Raw genomic sequence first — 22889 nt, 5'->3', positions numbered from 1 at the left:
AACTTAAACATTTCTCGTTATCGGCGAGGTGTTGGCGAAACTTTCGGTCGCTAGCTCGAGATTCCCCGGGGTTCCCATAGAGCTATTTTACTTTTATCGCTTAGTTTTATGCTTTTAAGGATACAATTGCATAAACGAATGAATGTTATCTAGAATAAAATAGCTCAAATACGTGCGAATTAATACTTTTAATAATGATTTTACTTTCGATACTCCGCGACGTTTCGAAAGCAAACAGTACAGTTCGACCTAACTGTACTATAACCGTCATCTTCGATCTTGAAATAAAACAATACGAACTACGTTAATTATTTATGTTTATAATAAACTAACGGGTGAGCCCGGCAGTGTCGGGAAAAAATAACAACAAAGATTTCTATAATTTCGTATTTCTAACCCTTCTATTATATTATATTATAGTATTTGATTTATATAACTACGAAGGTTATCTACGTATGAGTTCTTTACGTTGCGTACAGTAGAGGAATAAAGAATTGTAGTTTGGTTATTTTAGCCTACCATTGTCACGTTTATCGCCGTGCTCGGACGGTACGAATTGGCACAATTTCGTTAGTCGAGTAGACACCAATCGAAAATATATCGTAAATTTGTTAAGAAATCGTATTTTTTTCTAATGTTAATTCTGTGAAACTGTACTGTACCTTCACAGCCGAATATCAAACGGTAATCTGCCAATCGATCAAATTTCTCAAAAGACGGACCAAATATTCAAAATTGTCACTCTCGAAAACCACTTAAAACATATTTTGTGCAGGTTGGTTAACCTCGTATTATATAATTTTCCTATTCGAATGCCACCATACGGGAAGAAGGGACTGTTGCAGAAGGGGGTTGAAGTAATCGGAGCAAAAACAGTCGTCGACATAGAGAGGATGGGCAACGACTACTAATTAATACCGGTCTACTATAAGTATTTTAAAAGTGATTCGTGTCGGATAGATTGTGATGGCTCGTGGTACGGTGAGCGAAGTTGCTAACCTTAACATCCGAAAGACTTCGTATAAAACTTGTTTAAATAACAAAGTCTCGTAAAAATGCGAGAATAATTGCTTTTACGCGCTAACAAAGTGTTTAAATTTTGGCAACAGATCGTACGAACCACGTGGGAAGATATCGCATTTATAGAAAAATTATTGGGCTGCGATTTGAAAAAGTTGTATAAATTCCGACTGTCGTCCCGTGTCTGTTCTTTCTTAATCTCGAGAACAGAGTTTGATAGATGAAAAGCTTAGGGACAGGAGGTCCAGACTAACTATATACAAACTTCCCGTTTTCACCGGAGGTCACGTTACTTCGATTCAAAATTTTCCCCCGAACGAAGTTACATAGATAACTGGCACGACTCTGTTGCCAACGGAAAAAGTATGACGTACGGGGGCGAGACCACTACTAAAAGAATTGAGAACATTGCGACGAATAATTGCAGCCAGGCATTGACGAGGTCACAATAAATAATCGCTCGTTAGAATTGGTTTAGTTTATCTGGTTACGGCAACGCGACACGCGAGCGATCTGCCGAGGAGGAAAAACTTTTATGGGAAGCCGGACCCTATTCGGGTGTTACTAACGTGAAGAAAACCCGGAAAACACCACTCGGCCAGTTCATTGGTAATGCCCGAACCCACGATTAAGTAACTACCGGTGTCCGTTGGTTTAATACGCTCCGCTACTGGAGGGCACTTTTTAGAATTAAGAAAGTACCGTTGGGAAACCCGAGTTGTTAGATGCGAAAAATTAAATACTTTTCACAGGGTAACACTCGATTCCAGGCCGGCAAGTGCTATATTCTATCTGTGCCAGTAATCACGTGGCACAAAATAGACGCGCTATATCGTTGTGGCAGTAATTAAGTGAACATAATATATATATAAATTTATATCCTTTTTTGTAAGTATTATTTTTAGTTTATTTACTTAAATTTTTGCTAATAAATGGCGCTGCGTGTAAAACCAGCGAATCAAATTTAGATAAAAATTAATTTTTTTAGAAATCTTACCGATGTTTTGAGATGGGATTTCCAACATTATCTGAGAAGTACGTAAACGTAACTGCCGAGTTTCGTAGCAATCGGTCGAACAGCTTAGGAATTTATAGCGAACAAACAAACAAACATCCTCATTTATATATATAGATAAATTAATCGTTTCTAGTCAGAACTCTCATCAGTGATCCAGTGAATAAAGCCAGTGAACACTGGCAGTTTTTTTTTTTTTTTTTTTTAAACTCTTTCCGCCCTGTGGGCACTAAGAGAGCCTCTTTTAGTAGGCCCATTATGGGTTCGGCCAGGCCCACAATGGGGCGACCGGGTGGTGAGGGACGGGGCCCGACGTATCCGAACGGACCACCCCCCGAAAAATTCCTGGGGATTATTCGACCCGTTCGGATTCGATCCCGGGTCCCCCAGAGCGGTAGGCTGCCACCTTTACCGCTCGGCCATCCGGCCGAACACTGGCAGTTGGTCGCAGATTCGCACCTACAAAAAGGCTGTCCAATCAGACTTTTCTGGGTTTTTTTCGCGTTAGTAATACCAAAATAGGAACCAGTTTCCTATAGAAAGTCTTCTCGATTCGAGATTCTCCGAGTCTAAGAATTTTTAAATATCGGGAGTCATTTTTTGACCGATGGCAATTCCGTCCTTCGTGTGTAACAGCCGGGAATGTAATAGGAAAATATGGCTTTGTGTTTTGTTTGTCTGCACCGCCAGGGAGAAAGGAGATTTGTACAAAAGTTTGTTAGCGTTATTAGGTTAAACGGGATTTAATAGGACCACTTCGACACGATAATGCATTTCTCGTATACGAAGGATGTACATTTAACGAGTACAACATCTAAATTAAATTATAAAATGACTGGGTACGAAAACGAATAAATAACAGAAACAATTTGTATTATGGAATAATAATATCTGACCAGTTACAAAACTACATCGAAATATGCCGGAGGAAGAATTAGACGTTTTTCGCCTCAAATGTCTTATTTGTCTGCGTGTTTACATCGATCCGGTTTCCCTGCCTCGCGGTCATCTCTACAGCGCCGGAAAATTCAGGAAATTCTGTCAGATGTGTCGCTCTCCGATACGCAAAATTAAAAAGAAAGACGATAGGGTCGAGGAAATAAAGAAATTCGTGGCCACACATTACGCCGTCTGCCATTCGTATGGGAAAACGAGACTCCTATCCGGACTACGTAAGCGCAGGACAGAATGCGAAGAGGCTGACAAAAATTCCAACTAGAAATCCTCCGTGGGTACGAAAATCATACGATGCGCAGTGTGCCGAAAGAAGATCGCACCGAACGGACTCTTAAAGCGCCCGAAAAACGAGACATTCGTTGATCTGTTCGAAGCGCGCTTTGAAAAAAATGTGACCAAGTCGATCATTTAAAAAAGACGCCAACAAAAATTTTAACGAGTAATTTTGATAGCAATAACGCTTCGTTTCGGCCAATCAAAATGAAACATTTCTGAATTTTAAATCGTTAAAATTTGATTTTATTATTTACCAACAAAATTATATTTTCTTTATTTACAACAAAAGATATAAACACCAGACTTACGTTTCAGATCCTTTATAGATCTGTTCGTAATAACAACTTTTTATATTTTAACAATTTCGTGGAAACACAAAATAATTTGTCAATTGACACGGAAACAATAGCGAGCGGATTTATCGGTTTGTTCTAAAATGTCGTGTCCGAAAAAGGACACGACATTTTAGAAGTTCCAAAAAGTTGATTTTACTTTCCGAGCTGTTATGTATTCTATACGCAAAGAAAAGTGTTGGAATCGTGTGAAATTTGACCATCTGAATTTTTTGCATATCCGTTTTTTTGAGACCTCCCGAACCTAAAAAGTCAAGAAAACTGGAAGGAAATGCCGTGGATATGTATGTATGTATACAGGTATACCTAGAGTTACGTCGTTCCCGATTATACGTCGTTTGTCAAAAAAGTATATTGGAAAAATAAAAATCGAGTTTAAGTCATTTTATTCGACTTTACGTCCGTCCGCCACAAACGTCGAAGTCGTAATATCGCTAGAAAAGCGTCGAAAGCGCATAAAATCGTATTAAAATATGTACATTTACAGTAAATGTTAATATAATCATCGTAAATCCTAGCGAACGAAACACGAAAACATCTGTGTTTCTGTGTCGTCGTCTTATTTAGCGGTCTTTAAGCGCGTATTATTGGCGTTTCCTCCATTATTGGCGTTTAGTTACGACGTAAGTCGAAACTACGACTTACGTCGTAACTACGCAAGTAAATTCGACTTACGTGGCCTCGCCTGGAACCAATTACCGACGTAAAACGAGGTATATCTGTATACGTATATTGAGTGTGTGTGTGTGTGTGTGTGTCCGGGGGAGTCAATTTCGTTTAATATCCGAGGATGGAGTAAACAGTAAGAAACGAAATACGGCAATGTAACTTGTGTATAAGGGATATCGATGCTATTAAATTTTGGCGATTAAAGGTCGAGGAGTGGGGAGCTAGATGTCGTGTGTCATTTCTCCAGAGGTTTGAGACTTAAAGAAAATTTTACTGGATATTGGCATTTACAATATTTTTGCAAATGCGCCACAACCATTAAAATTAAGTCTTTTTATAATAATAAACCCCCTCCCTCTCCCCGCGGGAAAAATTTCGGAAAATATCTTCTTTGTGTACATTCTCGTAACGTATCCAAACTGCGTACCAAATTTCAACTTTCGACTCCTAACCGTTTGGGCTCTGCGCTTAATATTATTATTATTATCGTCAGCTTATCTCGATTATATTATAAGATAGGGGCAAGATTACCACAAAAAAACGAGAACATTGTGACGAAAACTCGCAGCCCGACATTGTGACGATGTCGCAATAAATAATCGCTGGTTAGAATTAGTTTGATTTATTTGGTTACTGCAACACGACACGTGATCTGCCAGGAGAATGCATCCCAAGAAATCTTTTATGAGAAACTGGACTCTATTTACGTGAAGAAAACCCGAAAACTCCACGTGGCCCACCCACCACAGCTTGGTTTTATGCAGTGGGCTACCGGAGGGCGCTTATTAGAATTAAGAAAGTACCGTTCGGAAACGAAAAAATTGAATACTTACAGATTTTTCACAGGGGTAACACTCGGACAGCACCCAGGCACCGCTTTACGCTACCTATCTCAGTAACGACAGCGAGTCTATTTTGCGCTATATCGTTGTGGCAGTAATTAAGTGAATATAATACATATATATTTTATAAGAATTAGATTTAATTTATTATATTGTTAAATTTTTTGCCAATAGATGGCGCTGCGTGTAAACCAGCAAATGGAATGGCGATAGAAAATAATTGATTTACAGAAAGCCAATAGATATTTTGAAGTGAGATGTTCGACATTATTAAAGGTATGGTAAACGAAACTGTCGAGTTTCGTAGCAATTGGTCGAACGGCCTAGGGGTGTATAGCGAACAAACATTTAAACATTCTTATTTCTATACAGGGTGATTCAAAAGTCAGAAATTTTTAAAAAATTAATAATTCATAAACTATTTACAGTACGACGATGCGGTTTTCACAGAAATGCTTAGAAAGAAGCCGGAGTTTTTTAATTGTAATAAAAATTTTAGTACCGAAATAGTTACATTTCTTGTCATAGATGACGCTGTCAAAAACTGAAATCATTTGTCAATTTGTTGAAGTAAGAATAAAAAAATAAAAATGTTCTTAGTGTAATCTAGTAACAACTTTACAAATTATGTAATCTTATCAAGCGCCATCTATGGCAAGAAAATTAACTACAGTGAGACCCGGCTTAACGCGGGGGATGCGTTCCTAGACAACAAAGCGCCAAAAATAAAGAAATTTTATTTTAATTTTAAGTTATTTTTATATTAATTTGTATAATAATATATGTTAAATAACACATAAACATACGCGCACATAAATGTAAAGTTTGTTTTTTGTGACGAAGGTCTTGGCTCTTCCGAAATTCTTGTTTTTTTGTGATAAAGTCGTGTAGTTTCATTCGTCGCTTTCTTTTTTCCTTTAATTAAGCAAATGTCGGTAGCGGACATGGCATCGAAAACGCCTCATCTTGCTTTTGCAGTCCTTTCAAAATCTGGATCATTCGCTGCAATCGGTCGATTTCGATCAACGATTTCGGTTATCGTTACCGGAAACTTTTACTGAGGAAATCTGTAGAGAAATTTTTCGTTTTCAAAAATCTCTATTTTCCAGTTCTACAAGAATTCCTTGTTCTGCCAGTTCTCGAAGGTCGTCGTTGGTAAGGCTCTCCCCAGATACAGCGATAGGCTCTTCTGGTTGAAGAATTATCGGATACCTTCGGCCATAACTTCTTCCACACTCCGTTCGTGCATTTATCGGTTAATTCTTGCCGAGCGAAGCCGATATTGCCTATGGCATCCGCGATGTTATATTTTTTCCAAAATTGCACCAAATAAACATAGATTTAAAGAAAGTGACCTTTTCGACACCTTTTTCCGAATGGTTCGTGTTCGTAAATAATCGTATTATATACGAATCGACGAAATGCCGCGATAATTTAAAATTTTTTTAAGGCTTCGAGCAGACCGCGTTATATCGAATCGGCGTTAAGCGTGGTCTTATTGTATTTTGCTATACTGTGCTGTATTGCATTATACTAAAATTTTTATTACATGTAAAAAAATGCCGCTTTTTCTAAGCATTTCTGTGAAAACCGCATCATCTTATTGTAAATAGTTTGCGAGTTATTAATTTTTTAAAATTTCTGTGACTTTTCGATTACCCTGTATGTAAATGGTCATAAATAACTGGACATAAATAACGTCATCGTTTCGTCACGGTATCGTTTTTACGACGTCATTGTGTTCGCTTTCCCGACTCTGTTATTTATAGCATAGAGAAAGTATGCGATCGGTCAAAAATGACCTCTCCGAGATTTTTACATTTTTGGACTCGCGGGTCCTCGAAACGTCGAGAAATGCGAAGAAACCCGATTTTGTTTTTGTTTTTGTTTATATGTATGAAGTTAGTGTGTGGGGAGGGGTATTTTGTTCATTCACTTTCTCCGCCTTTTGTCGAAAATTTTTGATATTTTGCGTGTCGGGGATCGATATTATTAAATTTTAGTAGTTAAAGCTAGAAGGGAAAGATAAAGGGGTCGTATCTCGAGTAAGGTCGACTTAACGACGCTTTTACTTCGTTATTAGCATTTCCAGTTTTTATAAAACCATTCCTATCCTCAAAATTAAGCTTTCCGCTAGTTTATAATAATCTTATATATAAAATTCTCGGTGTCACAATGTTAGTTACCTTACTCCTCCGAAACGGCTTTACCGATTTTTACCAAATTTTATATGCATATTCAGTAGGTCTGAGAATCGGCTACTATCTATTTTTCATACCCCTACACCATTTCCCCCTTTCAAAAATATATTTATATATGAATTAAGGCTTTTATGTCCAACAGATGGCGCTAACTTCCGACGACCTAAGTTTGCTTTTCTGTCAGGCATTATGCTTTTCTGTGAGAATGGACTGAAGCAGATCATTTTCTATCTATCTATATAAATAAAATATAACGTTCGTTTGTTCCTACCGATTCCTTTGAAATTTTGACACAACGTTGCATTCGAATACGCACGTGTTTTTATATAATATACATGTCGAAATTCCCCCCAGTGGGGGGAGATGGACGGGATTAAGGCTTACCGTGAAGAACTCGGCTTCTATTATACTATTTTACGTGCGGTTTTTTGCGTTTTTAATTGCTTTTTAATAGGTTACGTCAACAGAATATACACTAAAAAGGGATTTTTCGATATTCCCCAGCGGGAAAAGTGACGGGATTAAGGCTTACTGTGAAGAACTCGGCTTTTATTATACTATTTTAGACGCGTTTTTGATTGCGTTTTAATAGGGTACGTCAAGAGAATGTACACTAAGAAGGGATTTTTTGAAATTCCCCCCACGGGGGAAGTGTTATACATTTATAATACATACATTTTGAGCCACAGCAACGCGTGGCCGGGTCAGCTAGTTAAAACTATAAAAAGTTTTTAAAATAAATTATCGTGACAGATGGAGCAACACGCAGTTTTAAATGTTGCCGGGGAAGTTAAGAAACTCGTCGCCGAATTTTTGGGGGGTAATGATTGTTATTAGGGCCTAAGACCTAAGGCGATGACGTACCGTACAGTTCGGTGGGCGCTCGAACGACTTTAGACACGCCGTTTAGTAAAATTATTATAAAAAGTTTAAATTTGCCTAAATTTGTGCTTTTGTTATTCCGGATAACATTTTGAATGAAACGCATCGGTTTGTTTGTTTTATCCTTACCGGCATAAAATAAAATTAAGCGATAAAAGTAAAATAGATCTATCCGAAACACCCGTGAACGTTGACCTATCGACCCGGAAGTTTCGACAGCGATAACGACTGATAACGAGAGAGGCTGAGATTTAAAATTTGAGCTTTCTATACCCAGTAATTTTTCTCTACCGGGGTCTGCAAGTGCAGGGTGAAGGAAAAAGAAAGTACTCTTTTTTGGAGAGTTTTGTACTTTTCAATCGCTTATATTTCGGCAACTCTTTTATAGAAAATTTTGAATTTTGCGTACTACTTAAGAAAGCAATTACCTTTCGAACGACATATTCGGAATTACTATAAGTCTTTAGAGGGAGGAGAAATCGACCCTAGAAATCGATAACTCTGATTTCTGTATACATCGTATAATCAGTCGGTAACTTTTTCACTCGGTGCGGAGTCGCTGCCGTTACTCAATTTTTTAGAAAAGTATAGTATTAGAGTCCGATTCTATGTAAAAATTTTAACTTTTACGGCAAAGTTTTAAAAACGTAAAGGCGATAAAGAGGAGTATGTTTTTGATAAAGGAAAAAACAACAATCGATTCTAGGAGCAAAAATCGAGAGTCCGCGCCGAGTGAAAAAAGTCACCGACTGACTAAATAATGTATACAAAAATTAGGGTTTACGATTTTCGGGGTGGATTTCTCCTCCTCCCAAATTCCTAAAGTAATTCTGAATATCTCGTTGGAAAGATAATTGTTTTCTTAGGTAGTACGCAAAATTTCCACATTTTCTATAGAGGGGTGGCCAAAATATAAGCGATAGAAAAGTGCGAATAAGCCGTATTTTCTACTTCTAACGATTCTAGTTTTCGTGTCTCGTAATACCGATGTGGACAGAGACTGGGGCGAATAAAGTAAATGTCAATTTATTGCATATTTTATTTTTAAAAATAAATGTATAAGTACAATACGAATGTATATAGTCATTACGAAATATATTAATTAAAAATCAATTTTGTAATACCGTATTTTAAAAAGCGGTAGAATTTCTATCGCTTACTGTAAAATATTCCCTAGCTTCTATTACGGAGGGCCACAGGGTGTACTATAGATTACTCCCTATGGAATTTCAGGACTTTGATTATATATTTAAACTCGGGGGACCGAGACGAGTTCAACGGTACCCTATTTTTGGACCGGAGACGAAAAATAAAAAAGTTATCACACTTTTTAAGTTACCATACTTTTTTAATGCTCTCGTGCAGACGGCACCGTAGTTGCTAGTATTGCCATCTTGCGGTAAAGTCTGCAAACCGTAACGTCGGACTACGGTCATCTCCCGGAGCGTTAAACACGCGATACGAGAGCGGAGAGAGCGACGCGACTCCCTATCATCGCGCGATCGCCGGAAAAAGTATAATAACCAGTGGCGTGCCGTGACATTTGATGATAGGGAAGCTGTGTTTCTGTAAGAAGCCGACTTTCAGGGGCAATCGATTAATTGCGTGTCAGGGCCCGTTCGTATTCGTTTGTTCGATAAGCCAGTAAAAACCGTATACTTCTTTAAATGTATTTTTAATAGATTATCCGACGTACTTAATAAATAAGAAAGTTCAATATAATTACCTCCGTTATTAGATTCAATAAATTCCCTACGCCCTCTAAATGCCAATTCTTGCTTTGAGAAAAAACATATAACATCTATTAATTTAGATATATCTATTAATCGTAATTATCTCGTTATAATTTTCAATATTTATTTTATATTGTCTACCAATGTTAAATTCTATTCCGCTTTGATTTCCAAATTGCTTCAATTTTACGAAAGAATCGTCATTCGTCATAAATTTTATCGTCAAAATGTCGAAATTTTTTTGTCGACGTATTTATATTTAATTTAGGCATTGGTCTTTCTCTTTTAATAATGTTTTCTTTTTCATTATATGGTCTCGAGCCAAAACTTTTTTAAAATAAATTTTTGAATCACTAGCCACGATATAAGGGCTAAAATTAAAATTATAAAAAAAACTTACTTGGTAAAACAAAATGTGTGATGAATATACATACCTAGTACAAAAAATTCTTCAATTGTACGAATATACTTTTAAAGAAACTTATAATTAAATATAACTTTGTGAAGAAACGTACATAAAAATAACAAAATATTCTTTACTTTTTAAATCTTAAAACAATCCACTTAGTGAAATACTGTAGCTCCCTACGAGTGGCTAATGAATGGAATCAGAGACGTCCAGGTAGGTGTGCGCCGTGCATGCACGCAGGTGCCAAATCCCGAGGGTGCCGATACCGGTCAATGTCAAATGCCTCTTTTGTCGCGTCACTAGTATATCTCAAAGGACGCCACAGGGCTGTTGTAAATTTTAAACGTTTCTCACCATAGATGTAAATATGTTAAACTTAATAGTCATTTGTTTTCTAACTACTAATTCGTTTTAGTACCAGGTGTACACGGAAATCAGTTCCCCACTGTACTGAGCTAGTGATTGGTTCGGTTAAGCTTTTGTTTAAGTAAAATTCTGGCTCTTTCAGCAGGGTTTTATTTATGTCCCCATTCCCTAATCTCTTAATTATTTAACTACTTCTTAGTAGAAATAAGTCGAAACCAGTTACTTTGTACTTGAATATCTGTAGTCTTGGGAAAACATTGGAAAGACAAATTTTTATGACAACGGATACATAAATCGTAAATTTAAGGAAAATAAATTCTAGAGCTTTTTTTGTACCATTGTACGTCTCATTCATTAAATTTGGTTGTAAATGATGCTGCCAAAGTAACAGTTAATTTTTTAACATTATACAAGAATTGTACACGTTTTTTCTGCATTCCCTTACAGATGGGACATACTATAATCGTAATATCACCGGTTTAACATTGAAATCCGTAAGTAATATAAGATGGGAGAGCAGAATAAACGCAGAATAAATATATCAAATATTTTAATGGATTTTTTTTAAAACTCCTCGTCAACTATACAGAACTATCATAAAAACATGCCAGTAAACTCCTATCGGTTGGGTTAAGTTATAAATCTAGTCCAAGGTGGGCAACCTGTTGTGGCCGTCGGCCATGATATTGTATATTTTGTATATTTTATATTGAATTAGTCTTAGATTTTCTTTGTTCCTTTGTCTAACTCTTTCTAGAACTTTCTTTGTCTAACTCTTTCTAGAACTTTCTTTGTCTAACTCTTCCTAGAACTCTCTTTGTCTAACTCTTTGCCCTTGGGGGAGGATTATCTTTCCCTCAATAGTAAGAACAAAAGAGGGAGTGAGGCCCTGAAGCAAAACAGACAGAAAGAGTGCCAGTCTGGGTCGAGCTCTTGACGAGAGAAGGTAGAGCTCCAGATCGAGTGTCCGACGATTGGAGGCTACGAGGAGCCAAGGAATCGATAGGAAGGAATTCCTATAAGAGAACTTTGAAGGAAGTCTGGGTTGGAATCCCAAAGAGGTAGGAGCTGAAAAGGAGTGCTCCAGAAAGGGAGAAGGGTGATCTAAGAGGATAAAGTGCAGAGAGAGATCATCGAGGAAAGACGACTCAGTCTGAAAGAAAAAGATTATAGACGAAAGATCTATAAGGAAAAGGGCTACAAACGTAACAAAAGAGAGAGATCCGAAGTTGTTCCCCACCTAAAGACACATCGCAAAGAAACCCGGGTATTTCTACTTCTTTTCTTATCTTTCCTTATTTCTTCTATTCTTCCAATTTCTTTTAGTTTTAAGTTAGTATAAGTTAGTGTAAGTGAATACGGTCCTCGTCAGATTGTCGCGTGTGTGCAAGACAACTGTTTTTTGAGGACAAACTTTTAATTCCTGTATATATAAAATTCTAGAAGTTGTAAAGTTGGGATCCTATGTAAAGAACCTGTTCAGAGAGAATAAAACTACTTTGTATTAAGTTTTATTTTGTACCATTTCGCTCGCGGGATCGTGTACCTCTTGTTACGAACAACCACACTGTTTTATAACACGGGCCAGAATAAATTTTAACGTTTTTCCGCGGACCGTAGTAGTTAATTGACGCCTTTTTGTGACTCGTAATTTTTTTAGTCTGCAAATATGAAATAAATAAATAAAAAGTTTTATACTACATTTATTTCTCTTATCGTTTTCGAAAATTACAAAGAATTGGAAAATTAACTATTAATTAGTTATTTTTCCAATTTAATAATCTATTAAAGATCTCGCGGGCCGGATAGAAACTTTTCGCGAGCCGTAGCTGGCCCGCGGGCCGGGGTTGTCCGCCGTCGATCTAGTCTACTCGCGATTCACGTAATCGGGCTAGGGCGGCCGAATATCTAGCAGGCAGGCGGCTAAACAGCCCACAACCGGTCCGGGATATAAAATTAGAAGCTTTATGTGTGAAGCATCCGCCAGCTAAACCGGGTGACGTTGGTGTTCTGTAAAGCGCATGCGCCGATGCCTATAATCTGGCTGCTTGGAAGTTGACAGGCAGGTGGCTAACAGCTCAGAACCGGTCCGGGATATAAAATTAGAACGCTTTACGCGTGTGTCGCTTTCTACCGGCTAAACCGGGGTGAGGTTGGTGCTCTATAAACTGCATGTGACAATGCCTATGTAATCTGGCTGATTGGAAACAGACCCGGTTTCGACACTCTCTTCCGCCACCGAATTATTTGAATATACAATAGCAATGTTATCGTTTTTTTTCACACGTAGTATAGAAATTTGTAAAAGATACATAATGCAGTTATAATAAAATATTAATTTTAATTAATTCAAAGTACGTTAAAATATGAAAATTTATATTTTATAAAATACAAGGGAAGGTCATTAGAAGGTGGAATCGGCGCTTCCATCGCTTCCAATGACGGCACGCCACTGTTCGTCACACATTTTGTTTTTTCGGAGTAAGTTTTTCTGATAATTTTAATTTTAGCCCTTACATCGTGGCTAGTGATTCAAAAATTTATTTTAAAAAATTTTGGCTCGAGACCGTATAATAAAAAAGAAAACATTATTAAAAGAGAAAGACCGATGCCTAAATTAAATATAAATACGTCGACAAAAAATTTCGACATTTTGACGATAAAATTTATGACGAATGACGATTCTTTCGTAAAATTGAAGCAATTTGGAAATCGAAGCGGAATAGAATTTAACATTGGTAGACAATATAAAATAAATATTGAAAATTATAACGAGATAATTACGATTAATAGATATATCTAAATTAATAGACGTTATATGTTTTTTCTCGAAGCGAGAATTGGCATTTAGAGGGCGAAGGGAATTTATTGAATCTAAAAGGTAATTATATTGAACTTTCTTATGTTATTTATTAAGTACGTCGGATAATCTATTAAAAATACGTTTAAAGAAGTATACGGTTTTTACTGGCTTATCGAACGAACGAATACGAACGGGCCCCGACGCGCAATTAATCGATTGCCCCCGTAAGTCGGCTTCTTACAGAAATACGGCTTCCCTATCGTCGAATGTCACGGCACGCCACTGGTGACGAATATACATACCTAGTACAAAAAATTCTTCGATTGTACGAATATATTTTTAAAGAAAATTATATTTAAATATAACTTTGCGAAGAAACGTACATAAAATTAAGATAAAATATTCTTTACTTTTTAAATCTTAAAACAATCCACTTACTGAAATAGCTCCCTACGAGTGGCTAATGAATGGAATCAGACGCGTCCTGGTAGGTGTGCGGCGCGTGCATGCACGCGGGCTGCCAAACCCGAGGGTGCCGATACCGGTCGATGTCGAATGCTTCTTTTGTCGCATCGCTAGTATATATCAAAGGACGCGACGGGCCGTTGTAAAATTTTAAACGTTTCTCACCAATAAATGTAAATATGTTAAACTTAATAGTCATTTGTTTTCTAACTACTGTAATTCGTTTTAGTACCAGATGTACACGGAAATCAGTTCCCCACTGTACCGAGCTAGTGATTGGTTCGGTTAAGCTTTTCGGTTAAGTAAAATTCCGGCTCTTTCGGCAGTGTTTTATTTATGTCCCCATTCCCTAATCTCTTAATTATTTAACTACTTCTTAGTAGAAATAAGTCGAAACCGGTTACTTTGTGCCCGAATATCTGTACTCTCGGGAAAACGGTGGAAAGACAAATTTTTATGACAACGGATATATAAATCGTAAATTTAAGAAAAATAAATTCTAGAGCTTTTTTTTGTACCATTGTACGTCTCATTCATTAAATTTGGTTGTAAACGATGCTGCCAAAGTAACAGTTAATTTTTTAACACTGTACTAGAATTGTACACGTTTTTTCTCCATTTTCTTACAGATGATATTACTAACCGGTAATATTACTTAAACCGGTGATATCACCGGTTTAACATCGAAATCCGTAAGTAATATAAAATGGGAGAGCGGAATAAACGCGGAATAAATATATCAAATATTTTAATGGATTTTTTTTAAAAACTCCCGTCAACTATACGGAACTATCATAAAGACGTGCCAGTAAACTCCTATCGGTTGGGTTAAGTTATAAATCTAGTCTAGGGTGGGCGACCTTTTTTATAACACGGGCCAGAATAAATTTTACGTTTTTTCCGCGCCGTAGTAGTTAATTGACGCCTTCTTGTGACTCGTAATTTTTTTAGTCTGCAAATATGAAATAAATAAATAAAAAGTTAATTACTACATTTATTTTTACAAAAATTACAAAGATTCTTTATTAAAGATCTCGCGGGCCGGATAGAAACTTTTCGCCAGCCGTAGATGGCCCGCGGGCCGAGGGTTGCCCGCCGTTGATCTGGTGCGCTCACGATTCGCATAATCGGGCGAGGGTGGCCGAATATCTAGCGGGCGGCTAACGGCCCACAACCGGTCCGGGATATAAAATTGGATGCTTTATGCGTGTGTTGTTTCTACCGGCTAAACCGTGACGTTGGTGCTCCGTAAACCGCGTGTGCTAATGCCTATATAATCTGGCCGATTGGAAACTGACCCGGTTTCGACATTCCTTTCGCCATTGAATTATTCGAATATACGATAGCGATCTTATCGGTTTTTTTCACACGTAGTATAGAAACGTGTAAAAGATACATAATGCAGTTATAATAAAATATTAATTTTAATTCAAAGTACGTTAAAATATGAAAATTTATATTTTATAAAATGCGAGGGAAGGTCGTTGGAAGGTGGAAGCGGCGCTTCCATCGCTTCCAATGACGGCGCGCCACTGTTCGGTCTGTTCGTTGCTGCGATAGCCACGATGGAAGCGTGTGAGGATGACTGTAAAGAATATCGTTGGAAGGAAAGCGAACGGTGTAGACGAGGATGAATATGTTAGGATGCTGTAGGCAGGCAGGTAGGTAGGTATGGGGATATAATGTTTCTTAAGCCATAGGCTTAGGAGGAGGGAGATACGAGTGTGCCGTACGCCTTGGTCCGATTGGATAGTGTGACAGATGTTAAGATAATATTGTATGACCAAATAAATTACGGTTGAAATTTAAAAAACCAAACATTTTTGAAGTAGGGAATTTAAACTTTTCGAGACAAAACTCAAATTTTACAAATATACTACAAAAATAAAAAGATCATTTGAATCGATGCGTAAAGAGCTCGGTCTTTAAGCTGGTATGTCGCGACGTTTATAGAAGCTGCAGAGTTAGTACGCCGGCGTACGCATCGACGAATGGGTGCAACCGGGGCCGGTTTTCGACCGTTAGCCGTCTGCGTGCTACAGATATTTGGCCGCCCCTATCGATGCCGATCGCGAGTAGATTCGTAACCCAACCCAACCCGACCCGTGAAATCCCACTGGTATGTTTTAGGGTAGTTTCGTACAGTTGACAGAGGCGAAATATCTAGAAAACTTTCGATATATATTTATTTTTATTTTATTCGAATCAAACCGCCCCGTACATAAGTGGCGCCTTTGTTCATAATTATATTTTAGCGCTTCCATAAAATAGAATTTGCAAAATAAAAGTGTGACGGACGAATGGACGAAGGTGTTCGAAAGAAAAAAAGTTCGATCGTTTCCCCTCCACCATTTTATCAAAAGATCTGTCGAAACCCATAAAAATTATTTTCCACCAACTTGCTTCCTAGTTGAGGACGATCCGTCTAGTTAGGGGTACGTCACCCGGAACTTTTAGAAGTAATTCACGTATCGGACACCCGACCCTTAACAACGAGATTCCGACCTCGTGGAAAAATAATACGAAGGAACGATGACAAATCCAGCCAGTGGTCGTTTGGTCGGCCACCGCGAGCCAAAACCGAAAAAACTTCCCGCAACCTTCCGATCTATCTCCGAAGCGTTACCCCAGCTAGAAGACCGGGAATTAATACCGCGGAAAGATTACCGAGTGGATTGGTTTATACTGTGAACTGTTTTATCCCGGGGATTGTGTGCCTCTGGAATATACTGTCTAGAATCGTGGATACCCGGCTGCTCGGGGAACTCTAACGTCTCCTTAACCGAGGTATTTATCAACTCGCCGATCGTTTGTAAACTCTCTCTCTCTCCGTATATCTAGGAATACGTTATTGTTAGCTATGCGTCGTGCTCTAATCTCTGTTATTTTTATTAAATTTATTCTCGTTACTTAGCCAGCGTCCCGAGTGACTCGCTTCCTCGATTCTCCTACCTCCACCTCCGTAACGAAGGTAGCCGCTCACCCGCGACCGCTCGCGTGACGTAAGAATCCTCCGTCGCGATTTCCGAGTGTCGATTGACAGACTCGGTGGTGTCACATCCCGACGAGGGGTCAAAGAGACTCCGACCCTCCGGTCACAAAAGTAAATTAAATTCGGTTAAAGAAATTTTTCTTATTTAGTATATAAATACAATATATACGTATGTGTGTATAAAAATTAATTTAAACGAATAGCGTTCGTGCGCATTTCTTTCTGTATTTAAATTTTCTTTCGGTTCCGTCGATAATCCAAGCAATGGTGTAAGTAACACTCTAAGATTAAGGCTACGGAAATAAAGGCCCATTCGCAACGAAAACTAAGCGTAAACGTAAAGCCTTGTATCTATGTTATTTAATGCAACTTTTCGCAATGTAGTGTACCTAAGTGTAATCTTAAACTTAAATCGTAAGACATTAACGTAAATAAAGCTTAGAGTTTACAAACTTCGAGTTTTTGTATTTTTTACGTGACTTAAAACAAGAATCAATCGTAGTGGTTATGGAATTTTTCTCTGGTTCAACGGATAAATCCCTCATCACCTGTTTCTCGGTTGCTCGCACTTTTAAGTTTTCTGATGCGAGACACTTAACACGCTTCGGCGCGTAAAATATAAATTCGAATTATATATTTTAAAACGCACTATCGGCCGTCCTAACAATTTGCCGCCTGCGTGCATGCAGGCGCTGCATCCTATCGGAACCGGCTCCGCACCTGTATACGTATACATAAAGTTATATAAAACTTGGCGTGTTTATTCGTTGCAGGCTACGTCGGTTAAACGCTTCGTTACCCGAGGTAAAAGAAGGCACTATAACAATGTCGGAAAACGAGACACGAAAATAAATAAATGTTATAATTATCTTATTAGGTCCCATCTAGAAACTCGTTCGAAAGGAAGTTTTACGATTGAGGGTTGGCTGGAAAAGTCATGTACGGGTGGTAAATGGTACGACTGGAGTATATTAGTGATAAAATCTATCATCTAATAAAATATTTATTAACCAATATCCAATAACCAATCATATTTTATTAAATTAAATAAATACGTTTATTTTCATATTACTGACATCATTCTTTAATGGTAAGATTTCGGATGCGAATGACACTGTTGGGACTTTAACGCGGCTGTAGAGCGAGTCCGCGAGAGCAAAAACGTCGAAAGAACAATACGGTACTTCTACCCGTGACCCTCGATGAGATATAGCCCCTGGAAATCAGTTTACTTCCAAAGCGCTTCGCTAATCCCGTGGAGTGTATATTCTTCTCCAAAGAGGACAGTCCGGTCGCCGTCCTGCTTGTGGACGTCGTGTTTGCCAGTAAATTATGGGCCTATTATAGACACGGCGACCACTCTCTGTAACATAAATAATAAATGCGTTAACTTCTACGTGACCTCTACTGACGGAAAATAATTTTTACCTTCAACCGGTACTACTGTCTATTCTCCATGCACCACTCCGTGCGTTTCGCTGCTCGCTATCGTTCGCACTTCGGCGTTCGCACGGGGCGACACTCCCTAAAGCTATACAACATCGAGTACTCCACGAACAGTCGAGCGGGCTACTCAAAACTGGCACAGTCACCTGGACTAAATGCCCGACTCCCCATCGTGTCGTGGAACTAGGCTGATTTCGTATGGGAGTCGCGTGTGGAGATGACTCTTTGCTCCTATGGGCGTGTTCTGCAGCTCTTTTAACGTCCCGACAATGTCGTTCACATCTACAATTGTGCCTTTTTTATTTATAAAGTAACACTTTTTTGTATTTTCAATATGGAAAAACTTTTCGTTACTTATACTACTTTTCCATTCACCCCATTTGTTCAATTATTGTCGACCTTTAAGGAACTGAATCGAACGAGAAATGCCCTAACGGACAAAGTCTCTAACGTAAGTTGATTCCAATAATCAAAAAATGGCAAGGTGGGTACAAATAATAACCAAGATTTTGTGTGGAATTTTAAAAAATCCCCAAAGAGCGTCGTTTTTCTTTAAAAACGAATTTTGGTATAGAGCGAATAGAACGAAAGTCTTTTGCTCTCGTTTTCCCGATTAACCGTTTGTTCGAAGAAAGTAATCGCTTCCGTTGACCTTTTCTGGCCAATGTTGTGGACACTGGAATAGCGACCGCCGTACTTTACCACCCGACTCTTGTCGTCACACTGACAAATACCTTTCCGAGAGATCGAGCGCTCGGCTTCGGATCGTCGACCTCTGACGACCGAACGAAAAGAGGAAAGACGAGGTAGGAGCGACCAGTCTGGCGTCGACCATGTTCCGTGACGAGTGCCGCCAATCGACCTTCTTGGTGGCCGTGGGGATCGTTACTTCCTTCTTCTTCTCGGTCCGTCTGCTGATCGCCATTCTGCGAGGAATCCACCTCTACTTCCTCGCTCCTCTCTTTCCCGTCGACCTCAATAAATTCGGAAGGTGGGCGGTGGTGACGGGTGCCACCGACGGCATCGGTAAGGCCTACGCCATCCAATTGGCCCGAAGAGGGCTGGACGTAGTCCTGGTCGGCAGAAACCAAAAGAAGCTGGAGAACTGCGCGCGGGAACTGGAAGAACTAGGAGTCGCCACCGACACCGTCTTGGTCGACTTTGGACGGGGAAACGAAATCTATCCCCTCTTCCAACAGAAACTGAAAGGTAAGGATACGGGATTGCTGGTCAACAATGTGGGAACCCTCCTGCGTTATCCCTGCTTCTTCCTAGACCTGGAAGACCGGGAGTTGGTGGAACTGATCCTGATCAACGTCCTGTCGGTGGTGGCCACCACCCGGATCGCGCTGCCCTCCATGCTGGAGAACGGGAGGGGCTGTGTGGTCAACGTGGCCTCGGTTTCGGGATTGCGTCCCTTGCCCCTCAAGTCCACCTACTCCGCCTCCAAGGCCTTCGTCGTCTCCCTGTCGGAGGCCCTGAGTGTCGAATACCGAGAGAAGGGGGTGATTTTCCAGGCGCTGGTGCCAGGTTACGTCTCCACCAAGCTAGTCGAGTTCAGCCGCTATCTGCAGAAACGGTCGACTTTTGTGCCCGATGCCCGGACGTACACCCGCAGCGCCATCCACACCCTGACCAGAAGTCGGACCACTGCCGGTTACTGGACGCACGAGCTACAGCATTACGTCACCGACATTTTGCCCTATTTCCTCTGGAACTGGGGCTCCATCTTTGTTCAGGTCAACTTGGACAGTCGAAAGAAGCAATGAGAGCCTTCTTAACACGGCTTAATTAAATGCTTTAACAGATAGATTCGTTTGGTTTCTATTAAATCCGTTATTCAACGCGTAACGATTGCGTTTCCGGTTACGAGCGACTTCCGGAAGGAGTTTATCGCTTTAAAGAGGGAGACGCGCGTCAGGAAAGGGGAAGGAAAGAACAAATGAGGCGAGTAGATGCGTGTGAGCGGGACAAAGGAGTAAAGAAGGTGCGAATACCGAAAATTGTCGAAAGGAGATTGTCGATGGGATTTTCCAATACGTAAAGACTAATATTTGAAGGAGGAAACGTCTCTACAGTTTGGAAACTTCCGGTTTTCGGTCAAGACACTCGGATGCCCGAAGCGAAATAAATCCGGTCCGTGATTTTAAACGTCGGGAAATAGCTGTGAGAAAAAAATTCGATTTTAAAGTTGCACGTCTATTTGCGTACGAGACGGGTATAATAACGTGTAAATGGCGTTAAGAATTTGATGAGATTCTCGTCTGGTCGGGCGCCATATAAAAGTCCAAATACGGGTATCGCTTTGGAGCTCGAATATTTTTCTTCTCTCTTTCTGTTACTAGATATAAAAGCTTTCTCGCTTTACGTAACAAAGAAGGTATCCTTATTCAGTCGCGACAAGGTAATTCCCTGTCATTTTATTGTCTACGTATGTCGAATTTACCCGAATGTTCTCTCTGCACCTCGATGAGATTAACAAAGATAGAAACGGGTTTGGCCGAAGCATTAGATTTATAGTAAGAGAATATCGTTATCGTTTCTAACACTTAAAATTGTCGTGTTGGACGCTCTCCTTCCCTCCAAAGGTCATTCTCCCCGGCGCGGCGCTTCCAAAAATCTGTAAGTTGCCGACTTGAGGCAATCGGTTAATTGCGCGCCAGGAAAAGCCTAGGGATTTATCATATGTGGGTGGTGATGCTGGAGGCTAGGAGGACACATGTCCTTAGGCGAGATGGTCTTCTTTTCCAAGGTCAGGTTAGTTCGGAGAGGACGCGACACACTGGACACAATGGTCAACCGCCGCCAAAATTGGAGGAGAACCGACGTTTTGACCTCGAGATTCGGGGTTTTATATGATTTTTCCCTCGAATTTCGTCTTTTGACTGGTTCTGTATTCCCTTCCTCGCTTCCCGGTTGGTCTCCTTTTTTGTTTTTAGGTAAAACCCGAGACTTGTTCGGGTCACGAGGAAGGTCCGTTTCGTGGTGTCTGTTTGATACCTTTTTATCGACTCTGACTGGATTTTGTTAAATCCGTAAATCGTGCGCTCATAATTCTATTTTCTGTCAATTTTTTGATTTTAACGACTACACGTGATGTTTTCTTAACCGTTTAATCTTTCCCCTTTTTTGACTTTTTAACCCAGAATTGACTGGTTATGAACGCTCGTGTCTTCTCCAGCCGACATTTCACCCGATCCGTTACGTCAGTCGTCTTCGCGTTTGTTTTAACAACTAGTTTTCTTTTCTCCTCCCCTCTTACGTAACTGACATGACTTTTGATCCGACTCGACAATAGAGTTAGCGTTTTCGCTTCCAGTTTATTTGAAATTTATTTGAAAAAGTTTTCTTTCGACCCCCTTTCGGGAACATCACAAATCTAGTTACGCGCTCAGACGTCTCCGACTGTGCAGTGTTAACTAAATGACCAAAACTAACATTACAGAGGGAAGAAAACTGTCGTCTACGCGTACTTAAAAGTTAGAAAATAAAATATTTTATATTTAAACAATGTAAACGTGTGTTTACGTGTTGTTAATTGTCTAAGAATACGAAAATAAGCACGTATCAGCAAAATCTTTATATATATATATATATAATCGACTTGGGTTGGTAATAATAATAATAGTAAGCGCAGAGCCCAAACGGTTAGGAGTTGAAAGTTGAAATTTGGTACACAGTTAGAGTCACGAGAATGTACACTAAGAAGGGATTTTTCCAAATTCCCCTCGCCGGGAGAGGCTGTTAACACTTCCCCCGCGGGGAAGTGTTAACAATGGAAGTATTAACAATGGAAGTGCTGAGTAACAATGGAAGTGTTAAGAGAAAGCGATGTGCAAGATTTACAGGCGCAGATGCGGTGTTTTTACGTTTTTGCGGGAAATCGAACATATTTTTAGACCCATCGAAAAATTCTGTAATTAGTCTGGAAACAGGGGGACCAAATTCTTGCATTCTGTGAAAACGGGTAAGATGGGCTGTAATGTTAATCTTCGCTATCGTTACTTTTTGCCCGAGCAACTCCGAGCGTATTTCCTAGTATTAATATAAACTAATTTATGGTAAATTTTGGCTAATCCGAGCCATTACTGCGACAGTGTCCATATTTGCGAAAAGTTGAGATCAACTAGGTTATAGATAAAGAAAAGCAAGTCGGAAAGAATCGCAGACGAATATTTAATACTGTATACATTTTAAAGGTGCAGTATTTTAAAACACCGTACATGTGGCAGGACGAAGTGACGACCATTACATCCGCATTAAAACAGGCAGAAAAAGATGAAATGAAGTCGTGTAAATATTTTTACAAATTCACCATTAAAAACACGTTCGGCAACGAGTCGTGTAACTTTCCGGCGCCATCTGTTACGACAATTTATTTTTAAAAACTTTTCTTATTATTAATTATTATAAAATCGCACAATGCTTGATTTCGTGGATAGAAATAAGCTTTATAAAGA

General features: G+C 39.2%; 1 pseudogene; it reads left to right on the top strand.

Moving 5' to 3' along the window:
* Positions 1-19223: 19223 nt before the first annotated feature.
* LOC136983862 (hydroxysteroid dehydrogenase-like protein 1 pseudogene) lies at positions 19224-20239 on the top strand (annotated as a pseudogene).
* The last annotated feature ends 2650 nt before the right edge of the window (positions 20240-22889 follow it).

Source organism: Centruroides vittatus, unplaced genomic scaffold (assembly GCF_030686945.1).
Source record: "Centruroides vittatus isolate TY-2023 unplaced genomic scaffold, ASM3068694v2 contig_89, whole genome shotgun sequence".
NCBI classification, from domain to species: Eukaryota; Metazoa; Arthropoda; class Arachnida; order Scorpiones; family Buthidae; genus Centruroides; species Centruroides vittatus.
This window is presented reverse-complemented; position numbering and strand designations above follow the sequence as displayed.